At 44.7% G+C, this 16,195-nt stretch overlaps 1 long non-coding RNA gene across 1 annotated transcript; it reads left to right on the forward strand.

Annotated features, from left to right (window-relative positions):
• The first annotated feature begins 12,654 nt into the window (after window positions 1–12,654).
• LOC117500336 lies at window positions 12,655–15,921 on the forward strand. The gene is made up of 2 exons (XR_004557778.1): window positions 12,655–13,097; window positions 15,299–15,921. It is a non-coding gene; the product is annotated as an uncharacterized LOC117500336 (long non-coding RNA).
• Window positions 15,922–16,195: the final 274 nt, after the last annotated feature.

A 16,195-nucleotide genomic window follows, 5' to 3' on the forward strand; every position in this document is an offset into this window, starting at 1 on the left:
CGCTTGGTATTGACTTTGACCTTCTAGTCATTGTTGGTGATTTTAACATCCATGTTGACAACCCCCAGGACAGAGGGGCTAATGAACTGTTTTGTGTTCTTGATAACTATGGACTGACTCAGCATGTGACGGAGCCCACGCACAATAAGGGGCACACTCTGGACTTAATTATCTCAAAGGGTCTGAATATCTCTAAGGTTGTGGTGACTGATGTTGCACTCTCTGATCATTCCTGTGTTTTCTTTGAGAGCTCTATTTCTGTTCACAAAAATGTTCAAAAAGAGGTAACCACAAAGCGATATTTAACTGAAAATACTAGGGAAATGTTTACTCAGAATGTTTCTTCCACACTTGCCCCTGCTAACATCTCAGTAAATGAGCTAGTAGATCATTTTAATTCAAAAATAAAAAATGTTATAGATGCCATTGCTCCAACTAAGGTAAAGGAAGTGACTGGCAAGAAAATATCTCCATGGAGAAAGGCCATGACCGTGAAAACAGAAAAAAGATAGTGTCGAAAAGCTGAACGCAGGTGGCGAAAAACAAATCTCCAGGTTCATTTTGAAATCTATAAAGAGAGACTTGGCTTTTATAATTTGGAATTGAAAAATGCACGACAGTCTTTCTTCTCTGACATCATTGCCAAAAACAACTCACGTGCCTTGTTTGCTAGCGTTGACAGACTTACAAACCCCCCAGTGTCAGTAGCCTCGGAATTTCTATCCACCAGGGCCTGCAATGAATTTGCCTCCTTCTTCACTGACACAATTCAGAACATTAGACAAGCAGTCAGTGCCTCTGCATCAGGTGCAGCAAATGTTCTGTCCCTGTGTCCACCTAAAGTCAATCCAGACATCATGACACAATTCCATCTGATAAATGCTAAAGACCTGGAAGACATTATTCAACATCTGAAATCCTCCTCCTGTAGCCTCGATATTATTCCGACAGGATTTTTCAAAACTGTTTTTCATTGCATGGCCTCAGATATACTACACATAGTAAACAAGTCTCTCCACTCGGCTGTATTTCCACAGGCGCTGAAAACTGCAGTAATTAAACCGCTCCTAAAAAAGCATAACCTAGATGCAACCGTAATGAATAATTATAGGCCAATATCAAACCTTCCTTTTTTATGAATATGTTTGGTATGTTTTTTAGGTTGTTATTGACCGAGTAAGCGCTTTTATGTTGAAGGCAGTTTTTCCAGGCCTCTACCGTAATGCATAGGATATTCGCGCACCGCAATACAATGTGGGGGCTGGCTTGACTGTGTTTTCCGAAGTGGAGGTTGGCTTGACCGCAGTGCAATTTCCCCACTAAGCTTGTTGTTTTCAATGTGTGAGAAAGACGAGGTTAAGGTAGCATTAGTGTACAGTATTTAATGGGTGGGGGGCCTTTCTCTCTGAGGTCTGGTGTTTTTTGACATGCATTTAGATTTAGATGTTTCCTTTTAGAAAATGCATTAGTCTTATTTTATAATATGTAGTGATTACATGAAATTGTATGGTTTTATTCTCTATTTTAAAATGTTTTTATGGTGATATATTTTCAGGCGCCTGTGACAAGAGACTCCAACCCTGATGGTCCCATTGAAATGGAGAACGTTGACACAAGGAATGCTGGGCCCTCTAACAAACCCAACATCAACAGAGAGGTACATTTAGCTTAATACTTAGCATCTTTCTGAATCATTAGCTGTTACTCCTCTTTTTCTTCAAGCAGATAAATGAATGATGAAAGTATATTATGATGAAAACCTATTGTGAATAAGCACTGCCGAGCGGTTTTCTCAATTTCCTCTATAAGGCCAATGTTAATATAATATTTAGGACAAACTTTGGGCTTTAAACTGACTTTCCTTTTGATTAAAAATCACACTTTTCTGAGATACCTACGACGTCCCCACCTTACATCAAATCTTGAGTAGAAACTGTGTTAAGTGTATTACAAACTAGAGACAACAAAGCTGGTTGTATTCAAACTTTGGGCTTTAAACTAACTAAGATTGTTTTTAATGTTGATGTAATGTAACAAAATGATATTGTTAGAAAATTAAAATAAAATAAGGGAAGATAACTCGTAAATATTGAATATCACAAAAGATGATAATGCTGACCAATATAAAACAAATGTTTGGTACCATTAATAATTATTTACAGAATTTGAAGCTTTCAAAAGATTAAAACATAAACAATGCAGTTATTTCTTACTGGTATTTTGGTGATTATGTTAAAGTTTCGTTTTAAGAGGTTTTAGAGTTCCATCGCAAATAAAGCATTACCAACCTCACATAATAATTTCAGATTACATGTTACTTGTTAGACGCTTTTATCCAAAGCGACTTACATACTCAATACTGTGGACAATCCCCACAGGAGCAATTTGGGGTGAAGTGTCTTGCCCAGGAACACAACGACATGCTGACTGCAGTGGGACTCGAACTTGCTATCCCCTGGTTCGAAGATCAGCGCACTAACTCACTGCGCCACACGCCTCCCCGACAGCACAACAGCCTTATTCTGGGAGTAAGATTCAGTTTCGTACTCTTAAAAAAAAAAGTGTTTTAACTATAAACTGTTAATTGCAAACGGTATAATGCCTTAAAATATGTTTTCATTATCTACAGATTGGAACAGTTTTCCAGAAGTACAATTTGAATGCTGTTTAAACAACATCTGTTTCTGTGTTCATTTTTAGATAAAGGACACACATCTAGAGGAACCCGATGAACTGTACGATTCCAGCAGTGATATCTCTGGGAGTGGGGATGAGTTTGACAGTGATTCCAGCCTCACAAAATCCCTGGAAAATATATTTCTTTCAATTAATAGTGATAGTACACCACCAGACTCGGGACCACCAGGAGCAGAAGAACCCTGCACAGATGCCATGACAGAAAGTGATGGTGATATTCGCTATCAAACAGGAAGGAAACGGCAGTCTTGTCACCAGATGACATTTGGAGACAGTGGAGAAAAAGAACAATGTTCGAGTCAGGACACGCATGACAGCATTGTTGTTGCTGCTTCCCAAAAAAAATATGGTATTAGAGTCTACAACAAGAGACAGTATTGCCTTTATTGTAGTAGGCCTTATGCGAAAATGGCAAGGCATCTAGAAAAAGTCCATGAAGACAAAGCAGATGTAGTTAAAGCCCTTAGCTTTCCAAAGAGGTCAAAGGAGAGAAGACATCAATTGGATTACATCCGCAACAGAGGCAACTATGCTCACAATGCTGCCGTCATGGAGTCTGGGAATGGGGAACTAGTACCGTTTAAAAGACCGACTCAACAGGCAAAGGGGAATGAGTTTATTCCTTGCGAATATTGCCTAGGCCTTTTCAACAGAAAGGTCTTGTGGCGACACATACGCACATGCAAACGCAAACCCAAATCGGTTGCCCAGAAACCTGGAGAGAATCGCGTCCAGTCAATGTGTACATACACAGGGCCTGTGCCTGCACAGATTTCAGATCCCATGACAGAAAGTGATGGTGATACTCGCTATCAAACAGGAAGGAAACGGCAGTCTCCGGCTGATTCATTGAATGTCCCAGCCTGCGATTCCACAGTGCCCGACCAGATGACATTTGGAGACAGTGAAGAAAAAGAACAATGTTCAAGTCAGGACACGCATGAGAGCATTGTTGTTGGTGCTTCCCAAAAAAAAGATGGTATTAGAGTCTACAACAAGAGACACTATTGCCTTTATTGTAGTAGGCCTTGTGCGAAAATGGCAAGGCATCTAGAAAAAGCCCATGGAGACAAAGCAGATGTAGCTAAAGCCCTTAGCTTTCCAAAGAGGTCAAAGGAGAGAAGACATCAATTGGATTACATCCGCAACAGAGGCAACTATGCTCACAATGCTGCCGTCATGGAGTCTGGGAATGGGGAACTAGTACCGTTTAAAAGACCGACTCAACAGGCAAAGGGGAATGAGTTTATTCCTTGCAAATATTGCCTAGGCCTTTTCAACAGAAAGGTCTTGTGGCGACACATACGCACATGCAAACGCAAACCCAAATCGGTTGCCCAGAAACCTGGAAAGAATCGCGTCCAGTCAATGTGTACATACACAGGGCCTGTGCCTGCACAGATTTCAAAACAATTGTGGGGAGTGATTTGTTCAATGAATGCTGATCCCATCACAAATATCATTAAAAGTGACCATGTCATCACTGATCTTGGGCAGGACTTGTTGAACAAAGGTGGGAATTCCACCAAAAACCAACACAATGTAAGGGAGAAGATGAGAGAATTGGGACGGTTAATTCACAATGGCAGAAACATCACCAGTCTAAACAAACTGGAGGATTTCATTAATCCTAAGAAGTACTTGGAGATGGTCAGAGCTGTTAAAGTCACTTGTGGCTATGATTGTGGAACTGGAACATTTCAGATTCCATCCCTTGCAAACAAACTTGGTCATGCGCTGGTCAAGGTCAGCAAACTGTTGAAAGCTCAAGGGTTAATAACTAACAATCATGAACTTGTGAGAAAGGCCACAGAATTTCAACAACTTCACAGTGAGAAATGGAACGAGATGATTTCTTCAACGGCTCTAAGGAACATTGCTGAATCAAAATGGAATGTTCCCACTCTTATGCCATTCACTGAGGATGTTCAAAAAATGCATCAGTTTCTCAGTGCGATGCAAGATGAGTGCAGCAGTAAACTATCTGGAACACCTTCTACAAAGTCCTGGACGGAACTGGCAAAGGTGTGTTTAACACAGATTATCCTCTTCAATCGACGCAGGGAAGGAGAAGTAGCAAGCATGCCGCTGACTGCATTTCTGTCAAGGGACACTTCTGATCCCCACGAGGATGTGGACTGGGCACTCTCTGAAGTGGAAAAAAAACTGTGCAGACATTTCTCAAGGATTGTCATCAGGGGAAAGCGAGGCAGACCAGTTCCAATTCTTCTGACTCCGAAAATGCTGTGCGCATTAGAACTCCTAGTGAAGTATAGAGAGGATTGTGGGGTTCTAAAAGACAATGCATATATGTTTGCAAGACCTACAGCTATGACACATTTCCGTGGTTCAGACTGCGTACGTGGCTTTGCAAAAACATGTGGTGCTAAGTGTCCAAAGTCACTGACATCGACCAGACTCAGAAAGCATGCTGCAACCCTTTCCCCCGTGCTGAACATGACAGACACAGAAATGGACCAGCTGGCCAACTTTCTTGGTCACGATATTAGAATTCCTCGTGAATTCTATCGATTACCGGAGAAGACGCTTCAACTTGCCAAGATCAGCAAAATTCTAATGGCACTTGAGCAAGGGAGATTAGCAGAGTTTCATGGAAAGAACTTGGATGAAATCACAATAGGGCCAGATGGTATGTTATTTGTTCAGTATGTTTTTTTTCTCAATTATTCTAATTGCTTCACCATGTTTAACCTGTACTCTGTATATCTCCAACAGAAAGAGTTCTTGGTAGTGATGATGATGATGAAGAAGAAGAAGAAGAAGGGAACGGGAAAATAGAGGAAGGAAACTGTGCTTCTGCCGTTGATGGTTTGTTGTTAGTAATTTAATGTCGGTTTATAAAGTATTCACAAAAATAGTTTAGCAGTCGTTTTATTTTGGATTTGTTTTTCTGTCTTTTACTCTTGGTCTTGCATAAGCACTTTAGTTTGCTACAATTGCAGTATCACTATGACATACCTTTGGTCAGGGTCACAGCAATAGGACCAGTCATGGAAGTGGGAAAAAGTGTTCTTTCTTTTCCAAGTGTGATCAATTTCCTCTCCAATATTATTGGTTATAGTCAGTATTTCTACAGTAAAGTTAATCAAGTGCTTTTATTTTTTATAAACCCAACAGAGGAGACTATTCTACCTACTAAGGGGAATACAATCCCACAGAACCTGAAGGGACCCAGATTGCCAACAGCAGAGGAGACTCTTACACCTACTGAGGGGAATACAATCCCACAGAACCTGAAGGGACCCAGATTGCCAAAAGCAGAGGGACAGGAATCGCCTGAAGTCCATGCTGTAAGACATACTTCAAAAGGTACATTTTACAATGTTCTTTTTAATTATATTATTTTACATTTGGCAAAAATTGGTCAAAATATATCAATCTTCCCTTTTGCACTCTTTAAACTGCTGATGCTCTGGACAACAGCTTAAGTGGAAGATATTGATATGCTATAGATCAGGGGTGCCCAATACGTCGATCGCAAAGGTAGTGTGGGTAGATCGCATGGCAAAGAAAAAATAGTTAGCCTATCATCCATCCTTACCACTTGATTGACGTACAGGTAAGCCAGTCTGAGATCTCATCTTTTCGAACACGCAGTTCACCGCGCCAGCTGCAAATCACCGGCGAGCTGATTAGCTAGTTAGCCTTCCAATTTATACAATTCTACTAAAGAAAGGGTATAAAATTGACGTAAAGACCAAAAATGTACTGATTTGTATTGTGCCATACGGGTTCATGCAGTTATGCAAGGTACACCAACATAAGGTATACTCAGTATATATAAATAAATATATGTTTAGCATTTTTAATGAAATAATAATAATAGATTTATTTTGTTAGCGCTTTTACAGGTGCTCAAAGATGCTTTACAGATATAGTGAAAAGAAAAGAACAACAAATAAATATATATAGTTAAAGTTAAAGTCAAATAATACAAAAAAAACAATCACACATTCAAAGCCAGATTGAAGAGGTGAGTTTTTGTGAGTTTTTTGAAGGTGGTGAGGTCAGTGCAGTCTCTGATGGGTTGTGGGAGTGAGTTCCAGAGGGAGGGGGCAGCGACGGAAAAGGCTCTGTCCCCCCAGGTCCGGTGATTGGTGTGGGTGGGGATGGATAGGAGGTTGGCTTCTGATGAGCGGAGGCAGCGGAAAGGGGTGTGGTGGTGCAGCAGGTCTGTGAGGTAGGGGAGGGGTCTGATTGTTGAGGGCTTTGTAAGTAATCAGGAGGACTTTGAAGTCGATTCTTTGACGGACAGGGAGCCAGTGGAGGTTCTGGAGGACGGGAGTGATGTGGTCTCGGGAGCGGGTGTGGGTGAGGAGGCGGGCAGCAGAGTTCTGGATATGTTGGAGTTTATTTAGGAGGTTGGATGGTATGCCGTAGAGCAGGCATCCTCAAAGTCCGGACTCCAACCACAACTGTCTCTGGACTCTGAGCAAATTATACTTTTCATATGTATTATCTGTATTATCTGTATTATCTGTGTTATCTGTGAGACATCGCCACAACGCAACGAGTCAAAATTCTCCGCTATGTCCACTGCAAACAGCACTCTGCATGTACGACTGTTCCACTGTGTGTCTGTCAACGCATTGGTCCAATCACATTCAGCATCCCGTCAGCGTTTTTTTCCCCCACCAACAGTCTGCGAATCAGAGGCACAGTAGGGCGGGTCTTCGCGGAATGCGGGTGGGAAAAATGCGTGTGTGTTTTTTTTAAAAAAAAGTCAGAGCGGGAGTTAACAGCTCATCTAGTTGCATCTGTACTGTAGCTAGTAGCCTAGTTTCCCCTACCGGGGTGGCATGGGGCGGCAACTGCCACCCTACAAATAGGCATTGCCACCCCAGCTGCCACCCCAGTTGGCAGCTTTGTTTTGAAAGAAAAGTTGTGGCTCATCGGACATTTATGAGAGAAAGTCTCAGTAATGTCCGAGTGCAAGTGAATACAGCACAAGACGCACGTCTTGTAACCCCTCCCCTGGCCCTGGCGCGAGCGTGGAAATATGAAATTGAAGCAAACCGGCCGCCAGCTTGAACGCCTATCCATGAAATCATCCCTCACAGTTCACCATGAATCATACAAACTCCATCTCACTACCTACAGAGACGCCCTCACTGCCGCAAAATCTGCCTACTTCTCCACCATCTTTACCGACCCCTCCCGTAACCCCAGGACCCTCTTCTCCACCGTCAACAAGCTCCTCAAACCCCGTGCTGACACCCTCTCTTCATCCACTTCCACCTTATGCAGTTCATTCCTCCAGTTTTTCTCTGACAAAATCACTGCCATTAATCTCTCCCTATCCACTGCTTCTCACACACAAACATCTCCCCCAACACCCACCGCCACAATTTCTCCCTCCATCTCCCTGGACCTCCCGAGCCCCCCCTCCCCACGGCCGCCTCTCCCAGTTCACTCTGGTTACCCCCCCTGAAATACTCAAACTGATCAGCTCCTCCAAACCCACAACCTGCTCGCTTGACCCCTTACCCACCCCTCTACTGAAGTCCTGCCTCCCCGTCCTCTGCCCTTACCTTGTCAACCTTTTCAACTCCTCCCTGTCCCAAGGAACCGTTCCCTCTGCCTTCAAAACTGCTGCTGTCACTCCCATCCTCAAGAAACCCGGTCTGGATCCCTCCTCCCTCAGTAATTACCACCCCATCTCCAACCTCCCCTTTCTCTCAAAAACAATAGAACGTATCATCTCCAAACAACTCCACCGCCATCTCCAAACAAATCACCTTTTTGAACCCCTTCAGTCTGGTTTTCGTCCCCACCACAGCACAGAAACGGCACTCACCAAAGTCCTCAATGACCTCCTCACCTCTGCTGACACCGGTTCACTTAACATCCTCATCCTCCTCGACCTGAGTGCAGCCTTCGACACCGTGAGCCACAACATCCTGCTCACCCGACTCCAGGACATCGGTATCGAAGGTACTGCACTCAGGTGGCTCCAGTCCTACCTCTCCGACAGATCCCACTTCATCTCCCTCAACAACCACTCCTCTGCCACAGCTTCAGTCACCCAAGGTGTTCCCCAAGGTTCAGTACTCGGCCCCCTCCTCTTCATCATCTACATCCTCCCCCTTGGTCAGATTCTACACTACTACAACCTGGACTTTCACTGCTACGCTGATGACACACAGATTTACCTCAGCACCAAATCCCCCCACAACCCCCCCCTCACCCACATCGAATCCTGTCTGACTGCTATAAAATCCTGGATGGCACACAACTTACTCAAACTCAACAGCAATAAAACTGAACTCCTCCTCATCGGCTCCAAATCCACCCTCAGCAAAACCCCCAACCTGACACTCACCATCGATGGCACCCCTGTTTCCCCCTCCACCCAGGCACGCAACCTTGGCGTGATATTTGACCCCACCCTCTCCCTCGAGCCCCACATCCGCCAAGTTGTAAAAACCTCATTTTTCCACCTCCGCAATATTGCCAAACTCCGTCCCTCTCTCACCCGCCCTGCAGCTGAGCGACTCATTCACGCCTTCATCTTCTCCCGCCTGGACTATTGCAACGCACTCCTCTACGGCATCAGCACTACATCCCTCAATAGACTTCAGCGTGTCCAGAACGCAGCCGCCAGACTCCTCACCCACACCAAATCATGGCATCATATCAACCCGGTCCTCAAAGAACTCCACTGGCTCCCCGTTTCACACCGCATCCAACACAAACTCCTGGTACTCACCTACAAAGCCCTCCACCACCTGGCCCCCCCCCTACCTCACTGACCTCCTCATCCTCTACCAACCACCCCGGTCCCTCAGATCCACCTCAGCCGGTTTGCTTTCCAACCCCAAGGCCAAACTCCGGAGCTTTGGGGACAGAGCCTTCTCTGTGGCAGCCCCGAAGCTCTGGAACTCCCTCCCCCAAGACCTCCGTGAGTCCGAGTCCCTCACCCTGTTCCAGTCCCGCCTCAAAACCCATCTCTTCAAATCTGTATACCCATAAGCCCCCCCCTCACCCCCCACTTCCTCCTGACTGCTTTCTGTTTTTTTGTTTTTTTTTCTCTGTTTTGTTTTTGTTTTGTTGTTGTTTTGTTGCCTGTCCTTGTCCGTCTACCCTTCCCCAAATGTAAAGCGTCTTTGGGTCTTAGAAAAGCGCTATAGAAATAGAATTTATTATTATTATTATTATTATGATTGGCGGCGATTTCATTTGAACGGGACGGCGCAAAACGAGAAGCATTCGGACCCAAGTACTGAAGGAATGAGGTATTTGCGGTCTACAATGACAGAGAAGAGACTGTCAAGTTTGGCTGTACTCAGCATTTAATCAAAACGCACTAAAGCTTTGGATCTTACTAATTTTGTGAGGCGTTTTGCTGAACAAAATGGTAATCGCCACATTCAGCTGTAATAGACATGTCAACTTGATGCTCTGCTCACGGATGAGTATACACAACTGTTAAGATGATGACCTTACATGTGTAAATATATTTTTTTCTTTGTGGGGGTCTGCCCCCAAAAAACAGTTTTAAGTCCTGAGAAAGTCAAATAAGACGGTGTGTAAAACTACACTGCCCAGCCAAAAAAAGTAACCACTTTGATTTAACTAGGCCAGTAGGTAAGGACATTCCACTGGATAATAACTGAAGTATAAAATAATGCATGACTGAAGTGATGGAGACCATGTTTGAAGGCAAACAAAAAGAGGAAATAACAGGTCAAATCAAGCAAATTCCCCTCTCATATTCCACAGCAACCAGAAGAACATAAATACTGGCTGGTGATTTGATTAATCAGCTTTGTGATGGAATAAAAAATGCACAGTGCATTTCCTTAGCTGTGGATGAGTCCACTGACACCACTGACAATGCTCAGTTGCTGGTGTTTGTGAGTTTTTATGATGAGGCAAAGGGGGAGTTTGTTGAAGATGTGTTGGGCCTGACGAACCTCAGTGGACACACAAGGGGGCAAGACATTTATAAAGCAATAATGGGAATGCTGAATGAAAGAGGGTGCAGCTGCCTTTATTCATAACTGTGCAGCTCTTACGCTGCGACTCTGAGGGATCAAGCACAGACACAATGAAAACTGCTGCATAGATTATTTTTGTTTTTACAACCTCGTGTTAAGAATCTTGTTGCAGTTGTTTAAAAGTTTGAATGACCGTAAAAAAACGGACCTTTGTCTTATTGAAAAACATTTTTTGGACCTTTAAGATTTGTATTTGAGTACCCCTTCCGTAGAGGATGCTATTGCAGTAGACGAGTCGTGATGTGATGAATGCATGAATCAGGGTTTCAGCAGCAGAGGAGGAGAGTGATGGGCGGAGACGGGCAATGTTTTTGAGGTGGAAAAAGGCAGTCCTGGTGATGTGATTGATGTGGTGATTGAATTTGAGCTGACTGTCGAAGATGACTCCGAGGTTGCGGATGTGAGGCGGGGAGATAGAGTGTGGCTGTCAATGGTGAAGTTGAAATTCTGGATGGCTTTGGTACGGGATGGGGGGCCGATGACGATGACGTCTGATTTGGCACTGTTCAGTTGGAGATAGATTGTTTGCATCCATGCTTTTATTTCTGAGAGACAGTTGGTGAGAGTGGAGTGAGTTGTGGGGGTGATGGTTTTTGTTGAGATATAAAGTTGGATGTCATCGGCGTAGCAGTGAAATTGAAGGTTGTGGCGACTAATTATTTTTGCCAAGGGGGAGCATGTAGAGGATGAAGAGGAGGGGGCCAAGCACCGAACCCTGGGGGACGCCTTGGGACAGAGGAGCAGTGGAGGAGGTGCAGTTGTTGATGTTGATAAACTGATGTCTGTCGGTGAGGTAGGATTTCAGCCAGGAGAGTGCAGTGTCGGTGATGTTGAGTGATGATTCGAGGAGAGACAGCAGGATGGTGTGGTTGATGGTGTCGAATGCTGGGGTGAGGTTGAGGAGGATGAGGGTGTTCAGGTTGCCGGAGCCAGAGGAGAGGAGGAGGTCGTTTGTGATTTTCAGAAGAGCTGTTTCGGTGCTGTGTTTTGATCGGAGACCGGATTGAAATGGCTCAAAGAGGTCATTGGAGCTGAGGTGGGATTTAAGTTGTGAGGCAATGACACGTTCAAGTATTTTTGACAGAAAGGGGAGATTTGAGATGGGCCGGAAGTTGGACATGATGTCAGGTGTGAGTCCAGGTCTTTTGAGAATGGGTGTGACAGCAGCCAGTTTGAGAGAGGGGGGAACTGATCCAGATCTGAGGGAGGAGTTAATGATGGTGGCGATGAGTTGGGAGATGGCAGGGAGGGGGGGGAACAGACATCTTGCAGGTAATGGAGGAAGTGATTGCTGAAGGTGAGATGGATTTGAGATTTCTGTAGGTTATTGTGCGTTTTTGCTTTTGGGCGGGGATGGGGATGTTGATGTCCATGATGATAGCCAGGTGATCAGAGATGTGGAGATTGAGGCTGGACAGATGATGGATGGTGAGACCAGTGGAGCAGACCAAGTCCAGGATGTGACCACGGCTGTGTGTTGGGAAGTTGATGTGTTGAGAGAAGTTGCAGCAGTGAAGGGTTTCCTTAAATTCAGAGGCATATTTGCAGGTCGGGTCGTCAACATGAATGTTAAAATCACCTAAGAGGAGAACAGATGGGGATATGGCAGAAAGCTGAGTGAGAATGTCAGAGAGGTCGGAGAGAAAGGAGGGGTTTGGCTTCGGGGGACGGTAGATGATGGCTGTGACCAGGGGAGTGGGACCAGAGAGTTTGAAGATCAGGTGTTCAAATGAAGAAACATCAGGGATGGGGATTATGGTAGTTTTTATTTCCTTTCTGATAATAGCAGCTATACCACCACCCCGCCCTTGTGGGCGAGGTTTGTCAATGGATGTGAATCCTGCTGGGGTGATTTGATTTAAAGAAAAATAGTCCAGGGGTTTTTGCCACGTTTCGGTTAGATACAGAAAGTCCAGGTTATTGTCTTTAATGAATTCATTCAGAATGTGGCATTTATTGTGGATGGAGCGTGTGTTGAGCAGGGCTGCTCTGAGGTGACGTTGCATTGGGAGGGGTTGTGTGGACCGGGGTGTGGAAGGAGATTGGTCAGATTCACGTGCTGTTTGTTGTGATGGCGTGGTGTGGGCGTGTGACAGGACCGAATGGACGGGATGGAGTGTGGAGACGTGGATTGAAATAAAAACGTACGGCCAGAGCCTCTGTGTGGAGGACGGCGTTTGCGGAGTATTTAATTATCTGCGAGGATGTCCATGCAGTCCGGAGGCAGGCGGTTATTAAAGGAGTGGAGATCTGACCGGGAGTAGAGCGGCGGCATGATCAGGTGAAGTGGCGCTAGCACGGAGCTAGCTAATGCTGGGGACCCGGGCAGCAGAGGCCAGGAGCCGGATGACCGTGGAAGAAGGAGCGGTGTGAGTCCAGGTAAAATCAGAAGGATAATCCACAGCATATCAGGAGAATAATTCCAGTGGTTTCCGAAGGAGAATCGTAGGAGGGGCTGACAGCCTGGTGCAGAGTGGGAGTCGGGTGACCAGCCTACTAGCTTGTTAGCTAGCTTGATAGCCACCGGCTGTAGGCGGTAGGGAGAGACGATGTCAGCGGGGAAGCCGGCTGATCGCAGCGGGATGTGAAGACCCACACGAGCCGCGGAGTTAGGGTGGAGACAGAAATGTTAGCTCGGCAGACTTCGGGGAGCCGAGGGGCATCTAGGTAGCAGCCTGCTAGGTCCGATAATGCTAGCTAGCTAGCGGGCTAGGGACCGGTGTTCCGGATTAACTGGTTCCCCGATCAACTGGGGCACAGATGTGAGGGGCGTGGCCTTCGACTGAAATACACATTTCGATCGCTTCTTCTGTCGTTTACATAAATGTTTTGGTATATTTGGCTCGGTAGGAAGACTTTGATGCACATTCAGTACCAGTGTGTGAGGTTGTGGTTACAATGGCGATATCCGGACGCGAACAGCGAGGACTACAAAAAAAGAAACGAGTTGACTGGGGATGTCTGTTCAAAACATTGCGAGCTCCAATAAATCATTTAAACCAGCTATTGTTGCCAGAGTTATTACTGATTATCGTTCTTAATGTGATACCAAGTCCATCTGAGACCTGTGTACACCTTCAGATAGCCTCCAAGTGAAGCGTACGTTGTTTACTCACAGTTTGAAAGCAGCGTGGAGAACTCCTCAGCTGTGGTAAACTGTGATCCGCTCCAATAAATCATTAAAACCAGCTATTGTTGCCCAATTTATCACTGAATATCGTTCTTAATGTGATACCAAGTCCATCTGAGACCTGTGTACACCTTCACAGGAGAATCGAAGGAGAATCGTAGGAGGGGCTGACAGCCTGGTGCAGAGTGGGAGTCGGGTGACCAGCCTACTAGCTTGTTAGCTAGCTTGATAGCCACTGGCTGTAGGCGGTAGGGAGAGACGATGTCAGCGGGGAAGCCGGCTGATCGCAGCGGTGTGTGAGCCGCGGAGTTAGGGTGGAGTTATGGTGGAGTTGGGGTGGAGACAGAAATGTTAGCTCGGCAGACTTCGGGGAGCCGAGGGGCATCTAGGTAGCAGCCTGCTAGGTCCGATAATGCTAGCTAGCTAGCGGGCTAGGGTCCGGTGAGCAGGAAAGAGCCAGCAGGTAGGAGATGACAACACAAAGATCTGTGTCGATTCGATAGAGAGATGCTGCTATTTTTGCTGATGACTGACGTTTAAAAAGTAGAGAGCCAGACAGGAGGGGTTCTGATCTGGACTAAAGAACAAGATTTGGGGCGGAGGAGCGGCGAACAAACAACGCCAGCACCCTCGGCGACCCGGGGATGTGTAGGTAATGTAGGTAGCTCATTTTGACTTGGTCATTTTAAAAGTAGCTCTCAAGCTGAAAAAGTGTGGGCACCCCTGCTATAGATGGTGGCATATAGATATGTGTGGCTTGAAGTTAGTGGACACACTTTTATGAGTGCAGTAGTTTCAATCACACCCATTATAACAGGTGCACAAAAAACAGCACATGGCAATGTTATTAACTCAAATCAATTTTTTATTTTTTTTATTAGCATTAATAATGTACTCATTATACCAGCTCCACAAACTTTTGGAGACTCCAGAGGCCTGTACTACAAAGTATGATTCATATGTTGCAGGTGCGACGAAGTGTAGTTGTACGTTTACAGTCCTGCAGACTGTATACAGCAGTTTGCCTTTTGTTGCTGCCGACTGTTTAACTCTGCAGGTGGTTTCAGCTGAAATAATGACATTTGTTAATATAAAGGGAATACCCAATAGTAACTGTTGTCTTCTATACTCATGCCTTGGTAATTAAATAGTGATGAGCATGGCAATTTAGGTCTTCACATAGTCTGCCATTTTGGCCAGCGTCCCTTCCTGCCTTTGGCTGCAGCAGGTGTGTTGCTTGTAACCTGGATTATATTTGTTAGGTTATATTTGTTGAATAATATAGTTTGCTCATCTTGTGAAAATACAGGCCATAGTCTGTGATTGGTCATAAGGGGCACCTATCCAATCAGTGACTGCAACTACCCAATTAAGTGAATGCACAGAGGAATTATAGCTTACACATTGCCTTTTTGTTTAATTGACAAATGTTTTTTCTGCTCACTTACAGGTAAAGCTGCTCAGAAAAGAGTGCCCTGGACAAAGACAGAGACCCAGGCAGTTGATAAACACATGAGTCGATTTATTACTTCTTGTCTTGTGCCAGGGAAGAGCGACTGCGAGAAATGTTTAAAGGCAGAACCAATAGCTCTTAAACATCGGGATTGGCAGACCTTAAAGTTTTATGTTCACAACCGTATCACAGCATACAAAAGACAAATTCAGCGAAAATAGGAAGGCTGTATGATGGACTCAATTTTGTCCCGACTTTCCTTTTTGTTAAAAAAATAAATGTTGCCAAGATTTGTGTAAAGACTCACACTTTTTATTTTTCCTATACTTGAAATGTGAGATCTAAGGATTATTATTATTATTATTTCAATATTTTGGGAAGTTTACTGGACCACATTACCAGAAGCGACCCAGGCCTGTTGTGAACTCCTCCACTGTGGATGCAAAAAGGGGTGCAGTGGACAGTGCAAATGTGTCAAGGAAGCAATTCAGTGCACTGCCCTTTGCCACTGTGGTGGACTGTTTTTTCAGAACTAACTCTGCATTTAGTTGAAAACCTGTAATATTACATATATATTATGTAACATGTATTACTTCACAAAAATAAATATGTTAATTATTTTACTGCGCATTTTGTTCCCTCAATACCAGATACATGTAGTTAGCTACATTCTAGCATGTTGTAAATAGTACCACTGCATTCCTCATCCTTGAACACGTAGGATTAGCCACCAGAATCAAGATCCTAGCCTAGGTGGTCTAGATGCTAAGCTACTGGTAAAAATAATAACCATTGTTCAAATATGCGATGGCCCTATAACCAAAAATCTTCCTTAGGGCATGCTCTAACAGTGTGCCAAAGTTAATGTTTTTATTATAAGCAAAAGAAAAAGTG

This window comes from Trematomus bernacchii, unplaced genomic scaffold (assembly GCF_902827165.1).
Source record: "Trematomus bernacchii unplaced genomic scaffold, fTreBer1.1, whole genome shotgun sequence".
In the NCBI taxonomy this organism is placed as follows: Eukaryota; Metazoa; Chordata; class Actinopteri; order Perciformes; family Nototheniidae; genus Trematomus; species Trematomus bernacchii.